Below are 22,519 nucleotides of genomic sequence, written 5' to 3'. Positions count from 1 at the left end.
AGGTAATTAAATTGAATGAAATTACGAACGATTAATGGTCCGGACACGCTCCCGTGACTCATGCGCGAAATTACAAAGTTCCTGACAAAAAGTATTTCGAGCGACGCCGTTTGATTGTCTATAAGCGCATAATCACTCGTAATTAAGTAAAATATCCGTACTCATCGCACGTATCGCGCTTATTTAACACCCAGGTAGCAAAAGGAGAACGCACAACCTGTACATGAATAATATTTGACAATTCTTCACGCATAGTAAATTAAATGAAGAAGCTACCTGTTTCTTCGCTACATTTGTGTTCTACTAAATTATTTCAATTCTTGCACGATAAATTCATCAACAATTTCCTGCCGAAAGCATTCTACATGTATCCTACTGTATATAACTTTTCGAAGTTTCTATATTCTTACTTCAGTTAGAAATATACTAATCCGATAGTGTATGTGTATTATTCCTAACATTTGGAGAGCATACTAAAAATTGGCTACAATTTCATTAATATGAAGTAACAGTATCGAAATAATGTAGCACTGTCATAGTGACTTGTTGATGGCATCTACCTGATTATATTTAATTTCATGCATACGCGCTTTACGGGAAAATAAGATTTTATTACAATATCATGCTACTGTTGTAGTTCAACGATGAAACATTTTAATTACTATATACTGATGGAATGTATCCAATTATTATAGATCTATACGCATTTAGGTAATGTGTGTTCATCTCTAGCATATAGGATTTTATCATATTATCATGCTACCGTTGTTAACTGATTTTGTCCTATACATATTCTATTATGTATTATCATTCTTTGTTTTAATATTTCTTTGTTTTTATCTGTGAGTGGAAAGAAAGCTAAGTTTCAGTATCTTCTCAGTAGCATCGTAGAAAGTATCGCAGAGGTTATCTATAAGATTTTATTAAATTAAAAATAATCACACAAATATTATTTGAGCACCAAGAATCGCTATGACTGTCTATGGCCTTTTCTCGATTTAATTTGTTTATACATATCGCAGTCTTGTAGTAATTATTGTTTATTAAATAAGATACAGTTGTTTTCCTATTCATCTTATTTATTCCGAGAGACTACTTTTATCTGCACTTTTAATGCATTTTTTACAAATAAGTGACTATTTAGGTCAATTATATACAATTTATATTCAATTTATATATAATGAATATAATTTAATAATAAATATAAAATTTTACGGAAATTTATAAAGGACTATTAATATAGTGTATAAACAGATAGAAATGTGAGGTACATTCAATGAATTGTAGTGCAATATAAGCTGGCATAAAATACAAATTATTTTCAATATACAGTAGTGCGATAGAAGCTGGCATGAAATACAGATTACTTTCGATCTACTGTAGTGCGATAGAAGTGGAAGTGAAATACCAATTACTTATGATCTACTGTAGTTTGAAGGAAGCATGGATGAAATACTACCTACTTTTGGTCTACTGTAAAGCGATAGAAGCGGGAGCGATAAAGTACAGCCGATTTCGATCTACTGTAGCGTAGTATATGCTGTCACAAAATGTGCGTCACGCTCAATCTACTATGAGGCAATACAATTAAAAAAGCGTGTTCGGATACAATTCAGAAATTGTATGAACTAACAAGCTTCCTCATCGAGAACAACATTTACCCTTCCATTATTGATTACGACTTGCTAGCATTGAGGAACGTAGGGAGAGCGGTTATAGCTGCTTTTTAGTTTGTGGAATTTAGAATGCTACAACCGATCTACCGTGCTACTTGGGAACAGAGCTTGTTCTTACGATTATTTATATGTTATACACAAGATGTCGCATCTATTATTTTTTAAACAATTTTCTCTATAATTTTATATTTTTGATAAGAGTTTTCTGAACATGTTGTACAATTTGCAAGTAGGCAAGTTTAATATGTAACTAAAGAGATACACGTGCAAAAGTTTTATTATATTTTTACAATATATATTGTGCAAACTAAAGATATATATATATATATATATTATATATATTATATATTGTAAAATTATAATTACATTGCACGAGACATTTCGTACTCGAGGTGCGCTATTATCGCGAAATACTGCAGATGCATCTACATACACGGTTGCATTCCTGGACATTAGCATTGCCACGTAGCGTGCACGTACACGTGACGGAACCCGCGTGTGTAGGTTAATGCTCGTACTCGTGAGAGTGGTGCGACATCCCCCTGATGAAGTTGAGCCGCGACGTGTAATAAGGGTCGCGAAAGGCGGGGTGGGGAGACGAGCCGACGGACGGACGCTAGTAAAAGGTGGGGCTAGATGAAGTCAGGGACGGATCGGTCTTCGCGACTGCTTCTGGAAAAAAATGTGTCATTTTCGTTAAATATTCTCACTTTTCTATCTACTCTTGATAGAGTTTTTATCTGTTAGATTATACAAATATATTTCTTACGCATTGTTTCTTCTCTATCTGCGTACCTAGATTGCTCTTTCGATAAACAATATATATATATATATATATATATATATATATATATCAATGCACGAAGAAGAAGAAAATTAACACACATACACATAGAGAAGCGACTGAAGGGTAGATATCGAATCTTGGAATACGCGCATTTGCGTGAACGTGCGAGATGTACCTGAGATGGAAGAGAGGACCGTACGCCCCTGGATGAGGTTGACACGCGGGGTGGACCTGTCGAGAAGGAGGGTTGAGGCTGGAAGCGGACGTGACACGGCCGTCTTGTGACCCATACCCTACCACCGACACCACTCCTTCCCCGTCTCCTCCTGACCCCTTCTCGCTGACGTCCACCCCCGGTCCACATGCCACGACGACGACCGACCGCCGCTAGCCCAGCTCTATTGTTGTTATTATTAAAGGGGGTCGACGGGGGGAGGGGGTGGCTGCCGGTCGGGTGAGAGGGACGATGACGGAAAGGAAGGCGGCGTCTGCAGGTGACAGATGAAACAGCCGACCTCTCGCTCTCTCCCGTTTTAGATCTCGCTCGTTCTCTCTTCGCCTTCGTCGAATATACACACACACGTACACGCTCGCGTGCACGCATATCGAGACGTCCGGGGCTTTCTCTCTTTCGTTACTGCAAACTCACGCTTACCCTTCGCGTACCACACCCCTGGCCTCGGACCTTTGGATCGTCGCCGTCCAGTTTCCTTCAAATTGTCGGACTGAAGCGTTTCGACACTGTCTTCGGCGGATGCTTTAATCGATCCTTTAAGCAATCACTTTGAACTCTTTCTTTCTCTTTCCCTTTTTCCTCGCTTTTTCTCCTCCCGTTCCAGTCGTTCTTTTCTCTTCGCTGAGACAATGCGCCATTTTTGTTGCGCCTTTATTCCGCGCGCTTTATGCTGAAAACGTCTCGCGTTTCTGCAGCTAGAGACTATGAGCAATTATATAGAGCGTGTTTTCAACAAAGTTTATTAAGACATGCGTGACATTTAACGCTACGAGTTGTTGTGGAAAAATATATATATTAATCAAACACGGGGTATTTATAAAAGACAACCGGGTTATTTCGATCGAATAAGATCGCGTAACGGAATCTTGTTATCAATTCTCACTGGTAGTTTGCAATTCGATAGCATGTCTTACGTACGACAAGCCTTTCATCGACAACCACGATCTTAAGATAAACTATACTTCAAGCTTGTGTTCAAAACCAGCCCTCCGTTCATCCATTCGAGGTTTACGTCTCTATTACGTAGCTCTCGATTGTGCGTTACGGAGATTAGCGCGAACTCTGTTACATTACATGTGTAGGATATTCAGTATCTGCTCCCGTCTGCGAATGTACGTCCTTCGTTACGGATGACTGGCAGAGAAGTGGTTCTGACGTCCATTGAGACGCCAGTCGGAAATCACGTATTGGCTCGACGTCCTCGCAATCGCGAGAGCTTGAAGTTAGTTTGCGTTTTGTGTCCGCATTTATGTGATCGAGACAGTCAGTCGCGCGCGCGTCAATTTGCCGCCACCGACCGAGGCATTTCTCTCACTCTCTCGATCCCGCTATTTATCCTGTTGTCGACGTTGGCGTCGTTGGCGTCGTTGTTTGGTCGAATCTGGAGAAACACGCGAAGAACCGAAGAGAGAAGATAGAGGACAAGATATAAGGAGACTCTTTGCACTCCGCCGAGATTAGTTTTATCGCGTTTCACTCTTCTTCCGGACGATCCGCTCAAGTGGACACTCTGGAAAACGCGAGGAATGCATGTCTCGTCCGCCCGGTGAAGGAGGCGGGACCGTGTAGTTACATACGTATGTCCTTCCAGGCCAAATTCCCTCTTCCAGCTTTCCCGCTTTACTCTCGAATAACTCGCCGTCACCGCATCACCACCCTTGTAATCACACTCGCCGCGCTTCAACGTCTCGCCTTTTCCTCCTTCTCCCTCTCACGCCATGCGGCACAAGCCCCAGGGATCCACCGGAAACAAAACCAATAAACCGCCGCAGAACGATATTCTAAAGTCCCGTGAAAGGACTGACTCCTTCCGAAGTCCAATGGCTCGTGTCGTTCCCCCCCTGTTCTTTCGCCGCGTTGACATCTTGCCGTCCTTCCCACATCCGGATCTTGCTCCATGCGAAGTTCAAGACAAAATCCTCTTGCCCGCAAGGTTCCACTCGCTGAATATGCAATGAAGCTTACGGGTGTGGTTTCATTCGTCCGTCAGCTCGCTCGCGCGGACCCACTACTCTTTCGAAGAACGTTTTCAGAAGCAACAGATATTGCTGTTTATCGATTCTTTTGAAACATTATGTTTTTCTCTGAAACTTGCGTTTGACGCTGGTATAAACTTTACCATGAAACTTTCTCGCGACTTGCCTTTACATATTTTTTTACATAATTTTACCACCATCGAATATTTCGTCCTCGCGAATTTTGCATAATAAAAAAATTTGAAAAAACTGATATAATTATATTAAAAGTCTAAGAAAATAATGTATAAATTGTAATTATAAATTATTATATTTAGAAAAAATCTGTTACTTTATTTAAGACCAATCGATTCTATAATAATTTTCCAATAATTAGAAAAAGTTATAATCAAATAAAATAATCTTATCTGATAACTATATAATTATAACGCTTATAAATTATTTTGTCGATTTTATCAATGCGATGGACGTCACGAATAGTGATTAGCTGAACCCCTTTTGTTTTATAAATAACAACTTTGTTTCGGCGAACTAGCTTCGGCCGTTAATCAGTTACTACAATGCAGCTTGATTCTCAAGCAGCTTCGAATGCGCACAATGGTTCTTTGGAAGCAATCTAGGTTAGATCCTGCAAAGCTGTCAGCCGATTTTCGAGGGTCCGTCCATGTCCATCCGTCCGTTTGAGGAGACGACGGTGGACGCCCAGGCGTCGTCGCCGCTCACAGCATTGATCTGTCGGACGGCAGTCTTGATATCGACGGTGGGGAGAGTCCGGAAAGGCTGCTAGGAGGGTGCCTACTCCTACGACTCTCCCTCCCTCCCCCCCTTGGTCGACGCAAGTGTTGGTGTATATTGTATACGTATTGGCTCTCGCTTCTATACTTATCAAGCTCTATCGGCGCGCGAGGGAGAAAAGGGGGATGTCTGGAGTTGTTGAAGTAGGGGTGGGCAAAGGTGAGCCTTGAAAAGGATGGATCGGGAAGAAGAGACAGGGACGCTCGATGTCCAGTCGTCATTCCGAAGGACAGCTCGTCACTTGGCATTCGAGAGACTGATTACATCCCTCCTTCCCCTCTGCTTCTCTCTCTTCTTCTCTACCCTTCCTTTTCTCCATCAGGACACTCGTCTTTCCCCTTCGCCGTTTTCGTTTTAAACCCGCGATGCTCCCACAGCGCGAGAGAAGAGACGTTAATCGAAGCAAATTGAACACACCGCGGTTTTGAACGCTCAATTAAATTTCCCCTTGATGTTTCCACCCCTTTGCAATGTGAACTATACGCGCATCCTATGCTTCAATGTAGTTCATTACAACAGCACATACATTAGCACGTGAAATTTGTGTGTAATTTAAAACTGTTATAACTATAAAGAGAAATATATTTATTTGATAAACATATATATATTTTTTCATATAGATTCGAAAAACTTGTTTTCAAAGAAATAAAGTATATATCGGGTGTTAAAAAAGTGGCGGATACGCTGTATAGGGGTGAATTCCTGAGGTTATTTGGAGACGATTTTTTCTCAACGAAAATGTCGAGAGAAGTCATCATTTTTTGCAAGCTCCCAATTTTTGCCATCATATATCTTGGTAACTAAGCCTTAAATTAAAATTCTATTAAATTAAAGTCGACTTGAAATTAATTGAAGAATGTAGTTTTGTTAATATTTTAATTCCACAATACTTAGTTTACGAAAAGCCCTTTATTTTCAATTACTTATAACTCGAAAATTATTGGTGCCTCGACATTTTCACTGAGGAAAAATCGTCTCCAAATAATCTCAGGAATTCACCCCTATACAGCGTATCCGCCACTTTTTTAACACCCTGTATATATATTTTTTAGAAGAAAAAAAACCGATAGATGTGTGGCTCTTGATTTTATAATTTCAGATGAAATTCTACGAACCACAGAGATCGTTATTATCAAATTCTAAATGGAGTCATTTGTTTTCGTGCTCAAACTTGTATACGCAAGCATTAATTAAGAGAGAGAAAAGCTCTGAATTTTATTATATATACATACATATAGATTATATTTATTTATACAATTTCTCCATTTGTTGGATAATAACAATCTTTACAAGATTCATAGAGCTTCATCCGAGATTATAATTTTAAAATTATCATTAAGAGTGTTAACGCAGTTTATCGTTTTTTTTTCTAAAAAGTATATATTTTAATTTCTATAAAATTTTTTTTTACTCTATAAATAGCATCGAAAAAATAACATGTTATTTTTCGAGTAGCTTTTGAATGCACACAATTATTCTTTATATATATACTTCTTAATGTAAAAGTTTCTCGAAACGAGCGAAAGAGTTTACTACGAGATTTATAAAGATGACAAAATTTTTGCTCGCGTCGATTATCCACGAAAAAAAATCACAATTATTCAACGCACTCGTGCTTTTTTCGTAATTATTCGTCGTTCTTGAAAGTAATTATTTATATTAAAGAAAAGGATAAAATCAAAAGAAATAAGAAGGAGAAAACAAGCAAGAGGTAACTGGTTGCGTATACGAAGGAGAGGGGAGATTCTGAAGTTAGGTTGGTCGGTTGATCCGGTTGACAATCGATTGACGGCTGTCGCCAAGACCTCCACCCTTGCCTTTTTCTGTTTCGACGACCCCTTCACCGTGTTGAACTCGTCGCCCTCCTTCGCACAGAACCTGTCTGTTCCGACAGGTCGAATAAGTTCCACTAATTATCCTTCTCCGTGGGAATAGGAAATCGAACCTTCCGACAATTAGCCAAGTTTCATTTTTCATGATGCTAATTTCTAATTCATTACCATTTTTAGTCGTTCTACGCTGTTGAGTTTGTGCCACGTAATCTAAGAGCATGTACTGACGTGACATATGGTAAACAGATGATGTTCAGCTGATGCTAACGATTATTAATATGTATCCATCATTTTAATATACTATTATAGTAATAGTGTTACGAGAGAGAGAATATTTGGCGAGACAACAGCACGTATCTAGTTGTCACGATGGACGAGTTTTTGTGAGCCATGTGATGAAATATAAAATCATTGAGAGTAGGTATTTAGTTCGATTGGTGAAAAGATATGCCGCGCGAAAGATTCTTTTTCCTCTGTGTCGCGGCGAGTATCAATACAATCCATTTCCCTCGTTTCTATCTGCGATCCTGAATTTAATTAAGGAGTTGCCAATGGCCACCGATAAATTGTAGCTCCTCCCGTACTCCCGTCGCGACCATCGAAGCGCGAGACTCGATGACGAGGGTGGCGAAGATGGGAAGGTAGTCACAAAGTAGCGCCGAGGGTATAAAGCAAGTCCGCGCAGTGGGGTGAGTGCGTTGAACGAGAAAATGTACAGCGAACGACCATTCCTCACATAGCGATGGTATGAGGAGAGTACGTATCTATATAGAAATGCATAATACGAAGCCGGCACAAACACCAGCACACCTGCACTCGCGAATACGCACATACGCGACTTCCACTATGGGCCTCTCGTCCTGAGGAAGGTTTGCGGAGGTGATGGGGTGAGTATAGCGGGCTGTGTTGGATATTATTTGCCGAGGACAGTGACAAACGCCCGTCAACGTCACTTCCACTCGCACCCTCAGCTTCCACCACTACCATCACCGCCACCGCTACACCGCTGCCTCCTCCTTCTCCCACCTTCGTCGTCGTGCCTCTCAGGAGCCAGGAACGTGACGAGCATATCTAGCTCTGGACCAACTCGTCATCTCTGCCAGCCATCAGAAGGCGCCTCTGGTGACTGCGATGGCACCACTACTATCGCCACCGCCGCGCTACCAACACTCTGCTACATCATCGCACAACTCTCGCGCTCGCGCTATGTGTATGTGAAATCGAACAAGGTGAGAGAGGCGATGTAGCGCGCGGGTAGAAGGTCGGGTGGGAGGAAGAGGCTTGACGTATCGCGGCCTCACGTCATCCCGTCTTACTCGACGCTGTCCGTCAGACGAACGAACTTCTGCTGCGCGGAGAATATACGAGCGCTTCTCCACGATTTTGCTCCGTGAAAAATCGTTATTGCCCGAGTCCTCCGAGATGACGTTCTCCCTTTCGCGCATCTTCCGCTCGAATTTTCGGACAATTTTTTCTACTTACTGCTTTATCAAATGATTTGTGCCCGCTCTTTCTGCTCGACCATCCAATCGTTCATCCATTCTTTTTCGCTGCAGTAATGTATAAGCGTACAGCTGAGTCATGCTTGTAGAAATTTCGCCGATTATAAAAACTAATGTCGCATTTTTTAGTCCTCTGAAAAATTAATTATTTCAATTTGTACCTTTTGTACTTTGTACTGTTTTCAAATGTAAGTTTAAATCTCTGCTGAAAGGAAGGAGAGGGGGAGCGAATTATGTGTACGGTTATAAATAAGTAAAAAAATCGCGAAAATTATTTTAGAATTGAGGACAAGATATATACTTTTAAAGAAAATAAAAGCAAATCTGTCGTGATCGTGACTAATAGTGGAATAAAAATAAAATTTAATATTCACTACTGCACATCTTCTCACGAGTAAATTTTTCACAGACGTAAATGTGTTAGTGAACGTTAATAAAAGTTGCAAGTGTTCGTGCATCTTTAACTACTACCATTAGACTTGCGTCCGCATCACTCATTATCTTATCTGCGACAAGCAAGTAATATTATAATATCGTAAGCAAGTGATATTCCTGTAAACCAGGAAGTGTAATTAAACGAATGCTCTAGTTGGCCGTGCGAGGAGTGGAGTAAGGTACGCAGAAGGGTGCGCGTTTCTCAGTACTGAGACACACGGCAGGGGGATCGAGGAGGGCGAGATGGGGGGAGGTAGGATCGTACAGAGGGGGAAAGAGTCAGGGGTGTAGGTAGTCATTATGTGGAGGGAGGTGACGTCACTGACGGTGACGGATGGCTACACGTCAGGCAAGTATAAACCCCATGGTACCCAATAAATTATTGCAACTATAAATTACTTCTGTGCTCACGATATAATGCTACGGCTACTGCGGCGGGACGTCGTTGTGTGCGTAGGATGTCGTACATGCGGATGTGTGTGTGCGTGCGCGTTATGTGGATTTGCGTGCCGGTCCTCTGTGTACGTACGGTCATACGGATGATATCCGCTGGTGGGGCGAGCAAACAAAGGTGGTACGATGCCAGACTAACTAGGCTCGGTATGGGCATAACCCCATATACGGAACTTTCTTTCTTTTCCCCCTTGATGCTCTCTTTTGCCCTGTCTCTCTCTCTCTCTCTCTCTCTCTCGCCCCTTCCTCCCCTTCTCTTTACTTTCTCGCTCCCTTTCGTGCGGTATGCGCGCAAACTGGCTGCTCGATTTACGAACGTTTCTGACCACCATATCCTGCTGCACCGACGTTTTTATTCGCGTTATGGGAATATACGCTAAGCCGACGAAAGCGAGAAGTCTACAGGATTTACGAGAGCGTTCTCGCGCAAAAAGCTTTTTCTGCGATATTGATGATCGTGGACGAAACGATTCGTTGCAAAGAAAACAAACGAAAATAACGGCGCGTACCGTTATTTAAACATATAGCAATATTCCAAATCCCCAGCTAGTATCGAAAAATATGTTTGTTCAATAATAACTCTTTGATTAAATTGATTGATCGAATTGATCTAATTATCAATATTGTCATCTTTTTTTCTCCAATTAAACAATCTATTTCTTTATTTAATATTTTAATCGTCACCTTAATGTTTCTGTTATAAATAATTAAATCACCTAATTAAGAGTCTTAATATCTATAATTTAATATTGTGTACATTCGAGAAGATAATAAATCCAGATTTCATATACATATATGTATATATGTATGTAATATGATGATGAAACACTTTCAGAGTTTAAAATACACTCTTACATCTTCGTAGGCGGAATCGTTTTTCGCGCATTTCCAGAACACTCGGGCCTCGTCGCGATGGAAACCATCGGGATAACATAATCCCAATATGTAATAAATATCGCCACGTCGGTCTCACGTTCGACAGTATTGGTGCGTCTGTCTCTCATCTGGATGCCTTTGGAAGGAAAAGGGGCAGAGCGGGATTCGGCGGGGCCCGGGGGGTGGATATTATGGGCGAGCGAGTGAGTTATACGCCTTGCCGCATGTGTGTCGCATAAATCTGTTCCAACCTCGGTCCCGGCCCCCTTACGACTACGCTGGAACTGCTCTGGCTCCGAGCGACGGAGGACTGACTGACTGACTGACTGCTACCTCTCCACCCCCTGGCCATCACCTCCTTCCGCCCTGCCGCGTATTTCCCTCAGCGAACTCTACTCCTCTAACTTTCCCCGACATTTCCAACTACACATACTGCCGAATGCCTGAGAGCAAGGGTGCACGTAGTTCGCGTTCGTTTAGTTTAAAATACGTGTTACACGGTGCACCGGCGGTATTTGGGTAACAGGAAAAATGTGCTCGTGTGTACTTTCCGTATTTTTTACGTTTAATTGTATTCTAACGGAGAAACTTTTAGATAATCGTAGAAAAGAGTACTATTAATAAACGAACGGATAAAACATTTCAAAATTGAAATGCGTAAACACAATACATATATGTATGCATGCATACGTCACCTTAATGTAATCTTTCAAAGATTTTTTTTTTTAATCATTCTTGTGTGTTGAATTTTGTGGACGATTATATCAAATGAAATTTGTAATAAAGTTTTATTTTTACTTGAGATATTAAAAAAAAAGTGTTAAAAGCTAATTCAAAAATAATTTAACATAGTTAAACTTTGCGGATTATAATAAATATGTATCAAAGAGCAGCTGATGACAAGTTTGGGCGAAGGTAACTGCCGTTGTAGCAAATTTTAGCCACTCTCTCTGTCACAATTTGAACCGTGATTCATCGGACGAATCATCGAGATGATAGTTGGTAGTGCTTCGTAAATCGCAGACCGCGGCATATTAGTAGGACGTAGGACTATATTTAGGCGACTGTCCACCGATGAAGTGGCATTACTTTAAGTCCTCCGCGTAAAGTAGAGGTGACTTATAGACTCCAGAATACGCGGGTAAAAGGAATACGATGTAAATAAATCTTGCTGTACAGAGTTGCGAGGAGCAGGCCAAGTAGAAAAGTGAATATAATACCAAAAATTAAAAACGGGCGTATAACACTTTATTCAGTTTACATATAAGCAATATTCTCGGTCTTCGATTATTCGAAGACGAGTGCTCTTTGACATTTTCAAGAGAGGACGACACAAGAGACACAATGTGCTCTTTGTGCAGCGATGATTAGACAAACACGTGAAGAAAAAATTAATAGAGAGCTGTTATAGCAACGCGCATGTCATAAATATTGCTAGAATGTTACAAGATACTAAGTGCAAGTTAAGGCGCGAGTTATTTGCATCGTAGAATCGAAGCTTGTCGTTGGACGTGAATTAACTGAGGTCGCCGTGTGAGAGGGGAAGATTGAGAGATGCACCTGCCGCTCGCATCACCCATCCGTTATTCGAACGACAAGAACGCTTCTCTAATTTCCATTCACACTAATCCGTAACGGAGCTATACGAGAGGAATTTTAGAAATTGATGCATATAAATTAGATAACGAGCATGCGCGTTTAATTAACGGTCGTCTTTGCCTAACCGATGGAAGCGGCTGACTGATGGAAGCGCGCGATAATCAGATAACTCGGATAACAATAGTAAAATCTTGCACACAGTAAGCGCAAGGGCTTTGAAATGTGTTTTCCTCCGAGTCGATTGCACAACGTCTACTACCTCCGCGCGTTTACGCGCAATGTCGTGCAACGAAATCGCTTACTGCGCTTTTGAGCCCCGTCGCCGTCGTTCCGAGGCGGAGCGAACGCGAGAGCGATTCTCGGTGGCGCAAGAAAGATTTGGGCGGGAAGACGAAGTTAAGGAGAACGAGACGCAAAGACGAACGGCAAGCAGACGCTCGAGGGGAGAAAAGATCGAGAGGCGCACCTGTCCTTCTGTACATCAGCCGTCCGTCATCCGGGCGACAGATCGACTCTGTCGGTGCGCCGCCGTTCTCCACTCGCGCACGTACCACGTGGCATCGCACTTATTTACGTTGACACAATATTTATTAGGACGGATCGGTGAGTCGGCCGTTCGCTCATTCGCGCGGCCCGCCAGCCTATTTCGGGACCGCCTTCCCTCTTTCTCGTCCGCGACGACGACAGACTAGCTAGCCGTTTCACGAGAGAGACATCCACTCTTCTTTGGGATTAAGACGCGAAACTGGTCACGCGCCTTATTTTCTTCTTGCCCGTCAAGACGCGCCGGATGCGTCGCCGCTCGCTTCACCAATTGCATCTCACGTTCAACGTTCGTCACGGAACTTTTTATTTCGGGCTGTGACGGGGGCGATCGGACAGGCACATCGTTCATTCATCTCTCTCTCTCTCTCTCCCTCTCGCTCTCTCTCTATCTTCTTATGTTACTTCTTATGTTTTCTAATTCTGCATGATGAGTACATTCAGTATTCTTAATATATCTAAATAAATGATTTGTACATGTATTTTTTACCGCCAAAAATTATTGATGATTATTATAACGCTTTACATATATATTTGATTATTTATTTAAGAGAGAAAACAAAAATATATCATAAATTCTCTTCTTTGCAGTTGCTACAATCTATATATACAGAACATGTTTATCATATATGCATTTAACATTAGCTAATATCAATAATTTAATCTCGTATTCTTGCGGTTCTTTTTGACAAAGATTAAAAAATTACACGATACACAATTTGCCATTTGTACTTTGATAGTACCTGGAAAAAAGTGGATATTCGCGTGGCCGCAACGCCACTTCGCGAGAGGATGTGACAGGGACTGTGTAAACGCGGCGATAACCGGACGGATCGACACCAGCTGCTCTATGTTTGTTGCCGGTTCTATAAATAGGCCAGTCGGCCCTTTCTCCTCTTCGCGTTCGCGCGCTCTACGCCCACCACCCCGCCGCCACCTTCGTGCTCTTTCTCTTCCTCGCGATGCTTGAGAGATGTTACTTCGCTGACAATTATTGTTGTCACGGTCTCCGCTCCGGCAGTCGGTAACAGGACTGACACTTCGAAAGGCAGCGTGACGGAAAGCGCAAGAAAGAGCGGCAGAGAGCGAGAAGACACTGAGCAACATGACAGAGAAAGAAGAGAAAGAGAAAGGAGAAAAGGGTGGTGGCAGGGTGACGAACGAGGGGGGAGGAGAAGAGTGACGGATATCGTGATGAAGGCGTCCTCCTGTCACCTCCCTTCCGCCCCCGTTCTTCGGCGTACCACGCTTGCACGGCTTCTCTCTTCGGGCCACGTCCGGTTCAAAATGCTGCCAGAATTGCGCGCGAAGGGCCAGCAGGCGAAAAGAAAGAATCGAATCCATATGAGATCTCATCTTCCGCAGCATCGCTCGAGACAGCTGCGCTCATCTTATTCGCGACTACCGCGAAGGCAAGTTTAATCACATTGCTTATCATTGAACGAGATCTAAAAATCATCTTTCCTCGACGAAATTAACGTTATTCGAAAAAACGTCTCAATTTTTTTCTTATTTTTTTGCGTGTGTGTGATTTATTATTTTTATAGATTTTTTTCTATTTTTTCTGCAAAAGTTTTTTAATTTGTCAATATTTTTAAAACTGTATCTTTAAATATAGCATACGACAAAACATATATAATGCCGACTTTTGTATTAAAATAAGTGAGACGTAAAAATTAATCCTCGACGATCATCTTTTCTACCTCCTAACGGGCGATATTTCGGGCTTGGAAAAATCCGTTAATTTCCGTTCCCGGTGGTAATATATCACGATAAGCCGCGCGACGGCGACGACCACGTCGAGCGACGTTGTGCATCGCCGTCAAGGGTTAAAGAGAGAAATAAACGCTTCGGGATCCTCCAGTTCGGAATATTAATCGCGCTCCTCACCGATCCCGACTTTCGCCTAATGTAAAACGCCGTGGGGACGGATGCTACTAACGAAGAGCGAAACGAGTTCGCGGATTTCGCCTTCCTGAGCAGCGGGAGCAGCGATGCATCGATCATCACTGTCGCCTGTTGCGCGATTGAACGGACGGACGGTCGGTCGGTCGGTCGGTCTTACCGGACGTGCACATCGTCCATCCATCATTCAGTCGTCGTACCTGCATCAACGGACGCATCTTCGGCGCCTCCGTGTGCGCGCAAGCATTAATACCGTTCCACGAAGAACGCGCGAGACGATTAGCCCGATTGGTCTGCTATATTTCGGGCGCGTCGTAAATTATTTCGCGCGGCCGCATTAAATTTATCGCGGCGACGCTCGGGACCAGTTTCGAGACGAAAGAAATGCCACTTAACCGATGATCTTATTCGCAATCGTGACGCGATTGACTTGAGACCGGAATTGTTTGTTCCAGTTTTTATTTGTATCAGATCAATCATGCGGGGCGTACTAAAATTTGCAAAATTGATACCAATACAATTTCATTAAATATTTTTCATGTATACATACATATTTATATAAAGCGTTCGATTACGACAAAATTTGAGATTTTATTTCTTTTAAAATTATAAAAAGTACACTTAAATGAATTTAAATATTTTCATAGGTTATAATATTAAAGATTAACAAATGTATTTTCAAGCTGTTCACAAGATAAATAATAAACATAATATCGCATCTCTCTCTGTCTCATTGTCACGTCAGAGTCTCAAGAATAGCTGACAAATGCGAGCAATTTGCATTACGTGCAATTTCGGGGCTTTTAATCGCTACATTCGGGAGACCCTCGACGAAGATTAACGCCTCTGAAGAGACGTGGAGGAAGAAACGTAGACTGACAACGTCGAAAAATATCTTCTACCGGTTATCCGCCGCATGTCGAGAAGAAGCACTCTTCGCCCATGATATACATTGTGCAAGGACTGTCACTAAAATATGAACTAATTAATAACTCGTACGTGCGTTCGAGCAGCGAACGACGTTCCTTGCCAAAGTGCCAACTTTTTTTTTCACGGGACACAGCTTTTGCGTTGCCGGACCACTTGTCCATCACTCACCGTCAAGTCCAAATGTCTTTGCTCCGTTATCCCCCACCACTCTTTGCCTCTCCCCTGCCTCTAGATCACTCGCCATCCGAGATTTCTACGGATGTATATTTCTACTGCGATGTTGGCGCGACGTCTAATCGTGCGCGGACAATCCGCGTCCGCGCCAGAACGAATTAATATACGAATCGAGCCACTCATCCTTGTTGCATGCTTGCGCAAATTAGATTAGCTTGCATCGAGAGAGCAAACGTGTTGAGAGAGTAGAATTTATTCCGTGGAATTTCGTCGTGAAATACTGATGAAGTACGAGATGAAATAACCCACTGATTCTTAGACCTGTTAATTCTTCTCATCTCAAAAAATACAAAATTAGTTTGGAGTAAAACTGACACGGCTTAGAATAGATATTTTTCTATGTAATAGATTGCATTCATCGATATAATGAAAATACGATAAAAAAGAATGTGATAATGTGATGAAAAAAATGCATTTGTCTATTAAAATAAATTGATCTTATTAATTTAGAATCATATCATTTCTTATCTTCATCATCAATAGTAAATTGTAAAATACTACGTTACGGCGAGAGGCTAGTTGTATTAAAATCTTAGGAAAAATAAATAATTTTAATTATTTTTTATATACATATACATATATTGCAGTTATACTTGGTTACATGAAATTTTTGTCTATGCGCGCATCTCTGTTGTAGCCCTCAACGAATGTTTTAGCTCAAGCCGAGTTATATCGATGTTACGGATAAAATATGCGAGAGTGTTAATCTCGCAAATGTTAATTAGCCATTAAATGCCATGATCGTTAATAGTAAATTATGAGTTATTAATGGCGAGATTATTGACGGTGTGGATCAACGAAAGGATTGACTTTGATTTAACAATTTATGCGCGCGGTGCATATACGCAGAGTAACCCTGTTATCATTCGGTAAGGGCGCGCGCGCGTGTAGCGCGCGAATGATTGCCAGCAGGGTGATAAAGTCCTCACGATCGGCCTCTACGATAAATAATCACTCGGTTGTGTGTGATATACCTTCACCCCCGCCGCGGTAATTTATCGCCCTATGTGCGTAATGTGCGAAGCCAGCGCAATTAAACGGGCTATCACCGTCGCGAATATCTCCTCAACATTGTTTCTTATCCATTACATGGATACTAATTATTAGATCAGAGTTTTGAATCAATATATATTTTAAGATCAGAGATCTTACGACAAGTGATAATCTGGATGAATCTGTCTTGTTAAAATATTTCAAAACGTCGTGTAGGACAACAGTGAACCATATGGTACAGATGGAGAAACTTTAACATATATACTTTCAATCAGTTACAACTCAAGCTCGCTGAACGATTATTAATCATCGGAAAATAACAGTCAAAGCTACCAAGATTTTCTATCGTCGAGTCTATTGTCTGAGACTTGTTCTAGTTCATGACGAGTACCAGTCGAATCACAATGGATATCAACCGAAATCGCGCATAGGCAGGCGTCCTATAGACGTCAGATTTTGTAGCGCTCGGTCGAACGAAATGAAAAGCGCGAGAACGAAGCTCCGTGGATTGCGGCGCGTAATATTCGCGGCAGCTCGCGCGATTTTGCTACGAGGCGGCACGACAATTTCTCGTAGCAGAAACACCGGCCCCAGAAATCCAAGATCTCCGAGCTCGGTATTTCAAGGGGGTGGGAGGGAGGGGGGTGAGGGCAACTTGAAAGGGTAGCTTGAAAGAGAGAGGAAGGAGGGGTGGAGGCGGACGCGCGAAAGAGAGAAGGAGAAGACGGGGAAAGATTTCGAGTACACGTAGAGAAGGCGACGGCAGCAGGGAAAAGCAATCGGGCGACGCGGATTCGGGGTTTTCACAGCCCTTGTCGATCGCGCGAGATTGAACGAGGCGTGTCCAAGTGCCGCGACTTCGGAATATCCGTGGAAAATTGAAGGAGAGCACGCTCTATATGCGGATTCCGCTTCCAACGAACCTCGCAGCGTGGCATTGCTTCCGTCGATCGCTTTTTAAACGGTTAACCGATAACGCTTATGCGAGAGCATGTGTACATTTAATGCATATTTACAAGAGAAAGAGAGATTGACTTGATATTTTTCCGTATTAGAAATGTGTCACACATATCCGAACGTGTAGTTTGAATCAAAACCTGTAAATATCTACGCAAGACCAATTTTTTATCAAAATTAAAATAATTAGAGTAATTAGTATCTTTCTCAAAATTATTAAACTTATTCTAAAATAGATGCTCAGTAACAAAATATTTTTAAAAATAATTTTTGTAATAAACACTAATATTTTTTCTCTCTTCGTTCATAGTAATTATAATAAGACTTTTTTTACTTGCATTTTTACACTGAACACGAGTCATCGTTAGCAATTTCTTTTGACGATTTACGTCGAGAATGTTACATATAGATGTAGGATCTGATCAAGAATACATGATGACGCGAGAGCAACAGCGGACGAACGTAGCAATGGTTTGTAGTGGAAGGAGAAATTCGACAGACTGATGGAGTGAGTGTTGACTTAGGATAACAGTCGCCTCATCAGTCAATCAGTCAGGTAGACAAGACGGTAGGAAGGTACTTCGTCTTCGGTTGGAGCCTGTCGTCTTGTTCTGTTCACGTCGTCCTAAAGAACACCTAAGTGAGTCACGAATCTGACCACCTGACATTCAAGGGACTCGAGATCGAGGGCAAAAATGAAAAAAAGATGGTAGGACACACATCATCGTATATACACGAATCGACGGGATCGAAGAAGTCTGTTTGTGGTTCCCATACATAAGTACATTGATCTAATTCTTCACATGTTTCTAAATGCTTATTTCTTTTTTTAAACGATATTGACAGTATAGTTGGCAAGTTTAATTTTCGTTATAAGACGGTAAATTTTTCTCTTTTATATTAAAATCATAAACTTTGTCATTCAACTAAATTTGCGCGTCGAATGATGATTTTTAATTTAAATTATAGTTTCTCTTTTATTTCTTCCTTGCACTTTTTATGTATTCAGATATGTGTGTATTTGTTTTAATGCCGATTAAAAATGTTAAAACTCAAACATAGCATAGCAAAATTTTCTATATTATTTTATGCATAAATATTAAACTAGAAGAGATTGTATAATCGATGAAATTTCTCTCCGTCTGCATAATTGTTATCAGTTTTATGTATTTTCATCGATACTCTAAATACATCAATATTTCATATGTCGGGGATTATAATCGCGTCTTTGTTCAAACTCTCGAAACAAGAATGATATTTTTCTGGGTTCGAAGAGCGCGACCCTTCCGATCTGAAAAATCTGGATCATCACTTGAGGAAGTCGTAAATCAACGTCTTGTATCTCTCGAATACGGATTGAGTATGAGGCTTTCAAAGCCGGTTGCTCCAGCAGGAGGAATTGCGGGGAAAACGGGGAAGGGGGAGGGAAAGGGAAGGGGGGCTAGAGGGGAGCAAAAGAGACACGGAAAGAAGGAGGCACGCGCGGAGGGAGAGTGAAAGAGGAGGCGCGGAGGAAGGAGAAAACGGATTCACCCGTCAGTCACTCTCTGGCAGACCGCGAGAGAATCACAATGCGAGGCTTCCCTCTTCTCGCCGTCCCTCTTCGTCCTTCTGTCCGCCCGTCCGTTCGTCCGTCTGTCTGCCTGTCCATCCGTTCGTCTCTTCGTCTGCCTCCTGTCACTCTCCCCGCCAGCCTTCCGACGGTTCTCTCCCGCATCAGAAATTCATCTCCTCTCCTGTCCTCCTCCAGGTTCTCCTTTTGTTCCCTCCCTGCCGCCGCAGCCGCCGGCTTGTTATTATGTACTGTTTTATTGCCAGGACGTTGCTAAAGTTCGACCCGGTTACTTGCCCCGACGAGCCGCGTGGCGTCATTGCCATCGAGCGATCCGCGCTTCCCCGGGATATTCGCTAAGAGAGAGAAAGAGATAATCGAGCGCGAGTTAGTACTACTTATCAAAGATCCGTCTCGGAAGAGAGGCGTCCCGACAACTCTTCGCTCGGCTGTCCCGACGTGAGAGAGACGAGAAATTAACTTCGTGCCCCGCGAAGAGATCTTTTCTTATGTACGCAGCTCTACATTCTAACACGGTGGTTATGTAATTACCGGTATCCACCGACGAGGCCTGTCTAACAATGAGGAACGGAGTAAAGGCAACGGATGTTTGTACGTACATGTAATAATTCTCACAAACGTTTAACATATTGCATCGCTGGATGTAAAATAATTCTCGAGAGAGAGAAGCTTCCTTTTGATATGTCACGTCTCTGTCTCTGAGGGATCGATTTTATTCTATGAAACGATACGTTACATTAGCTATTCTCAATTCTCGATAACAATGTTTTTAATTAAGTTTAATAGTGTATACCGAGCTGTGTGACTGTATAAACACTATAAACTATATTTAGATAAAGAATACTCGGCTATCTTGGTCGCTTTCACAATTACCGCTCCGCGCGTATCACGTATCTTACAAACAATTAAGCAGGCACCTTTTGCGTTATAAATTTTCTTAGTAGGTGAACGTTCGGCGTAGATGCTAATTACAAGCAGACCTAACTGATTTAACGCGTTGATTGCGTGTAAATCACCAAAGTACACAAACTGACACTAGTGCGGATGCTTATGCACGCTAAAATTTACGCCTTACTCACCGGAATTTATGAACATGCACTAAAGGATTCTTGTCTTAACATCTTATTTTTCATTCTGCCATTTGTAAGACTTACCGCGTTTCATCTTGGCGACTCGTTCCGCCTTTGCACGTCTAAGAGTGACAAATCGTTTTTCTGAAAGAATCATCTTAAAAGAATACGTTCAAAAAATAGGCGAAAAATAATTAGTTTTATATTCTCAGTTTTAACATTACACGTTACATCATATTTAAAAATTACGTAAGAAATTAGGTGCTACTTTAAATTATAATAAAATTATTTCTATTATCACTCTGTGTGCTTGACACATTATTAAATTTACAGTCAAGTCGATTAAAGAGATTATTTCTTAAAAAAAAAAAAAATCAAATTTTTTTTGCAATTACCATTTTACTTCTGTAATCTGAAATGGGGATCGCATAAAGGATCGGGATTAATAGCAATTAGCAGCCGCTGATCGTCCACACATAGAATTGCGAGCGTGACTAGTTCGGTTGTTCAATCTTACGACTATAGCTCACAGAATAACACTAATACCATCAGTTAGCTATTGGTACATTACCAGCATGTGTACGCCAATGTATGCAGGTGTTTGCTATCTATATCCAAAGCTCGTTTGCAGGTTTGTCGTGAACCAAAAAGAGAGAGACGCAACAAAGGCGAGAGAGAAAGAGGGAGAGAGAGAAAAAATGTACATGTGCAAAAGGGAGAGGAGGAGAGGACGGGAAAAAATATTGGACAGAGATCGTAACGGGCTAGAGAAAGCGGATGCTTCGCCGATAAGACTAATTATTGTTATGGAGCAAGTTGTGTGGGCGGGTGGGTATTGGCGTAGAACCATCGCGAAGATAGCGCGATTCATTCCGCGCGTGCAACCACTAATACACCGCGCTTCTTTCTAACGTGAGTCAAGGACAGCGGGAGCAGGTATCGGCCGGTAGCATCTTGCCGAGTGTCAAGACTCGGACCGCTTTTAAGTTCAGTACGCTACGCTCCTCGTTCCCGGCGTATCTTACCGGCGCGGCGGCTACCGGTCCAGGATGTGCAATCCGGTGCGGTCCTTGTTAGCGGCCTGCCAATAGGTCCGCACGAACTCAGCTCGTGCGAGCATTTACATTCTACCGAGGCTCGACGTCGCTATCCTACGATCGATCTTGATCACCGGTACAATACTTTCGAACCGCGGAACCTCCGATGACCTTTGTTATTACGGTAGCATATACTATTAAAAATATATATAATAATTATTAATGATATTTATTATGATGATAATAATAATTTTTTGATCTTTCGAATACAATAAACTGTTTCAATGTCGCTCGTACGATTAAACGTAAATAAACATTGATTGTGCAATAAAAAGTTTTGTCTTTCGAATGAATACTTTAAATCAATGATTTCTATGACATTCTATCTATCATACATTTATAAAGATAACTCTCTCTCTCTCTCTTCTCTCAGGACACCGCACTGCTTCCGGAAACTAAGCAGCGCTCGTTGAAATCTCTGACTGGAGACAAAGGTAGCACAATGCGATTGAAATTTCGCATCGCTACTTCGGATCCAGTTTTTTTCGCGAATGAGCAGACAAGCAACGCAAAGATAGAAAACGAAATGATACGCAAATGTGTGCTAAACTTTACGAAACTCCTGCGAAAAGGACGTAAAAGATGGACTATATTTGTAGCGGGCGGGGCTGCTTGCCGGTGGTCCGCCCGCTCGGTTCCTCGACTTCTTGCATTCTCCTCTTCGATACGCGACTGGATCGGAGCGATCCTCAAGGGTCCTCCTTTTATCTCCTCTCGTCGTCGCCCCGTCGTTCTCTCCTCTCTATGCACGTAACCGTCCTACGGCTGGTCCCGACCGGATCGGCCAGCCAGTTGCTTCCATCGAATGGTCCGCGCCAGGGTCCCGGAGAATCGTTCCGAGAGACAATGGACAATGGGGACATAAATCTGCGTAATTAGTTGCTGATGCTCCCGCGGATCAATGTGCGATCTCCTTTCTCTCCCTCTTCCGTAGTCTGTCTGCGAACAAACGATCGTTTGGTTGGTCACTCGGCAAAGTAGGACGGTGCTCCTGGTTGTCCCCACCCTCTACGAAGGGAGGTATGCTGACCATCTTTTGCCTCTCTCGCCC

The 22,519-nt window shown here is 42.1% G+C and overlaps 1 protein-coding gene and 1 long non-coding RNA gene across 3 annotated transcripts in view; one reads left to right on the top strand and one right to left on the bottom strand.

Annotated features, from left to right (window-relative positions):
• Tio (zinc finger domain-containing protein tiptop) overlaps nucleotides 1–22,519 on the top strand; it is a 119,955-nt gene that overhangs the window by 86,674 nt on the left and 10,762 nt on the right. The window lies entirely within an intron of this gene.
• On the bottom strand, nucleotides 2,048–3,193 carry LOC145946586 (uncharacterized). The gene is made up of 2 exons (XR_014427061.1): nucleotides 2,639–3,193; nucleotides 2,048–2,348 (listed from the first exon to the last, which is right to left on the bottom strand). It is a non-coding gene; the product is annotated as an uncharacterized LOC145946586 (long non-coding RNA).

The sequence above is a fragment of the Prenolepis imparis genome, unplaced genomic scaffold, assembly GCF_030444845.1.
Source record: "Prenolepis imparis isolate NDT839.2.m4 unplaced genomic scaffold, iyPreImpa1.0 SCAF_17, whole genome shotgun sequence".
NCBI classification, from domain to species: Eukaryota; Metazoa; Arthropoda; class Insecta; order Hymenoptera; family Formicidae; genus Prenolepis; species Prenolepis imparis.
Note: the sequence above shows the minus strand (reverse complement) of the source record. Positions and strands in the feature narration are given on the sequence as shown.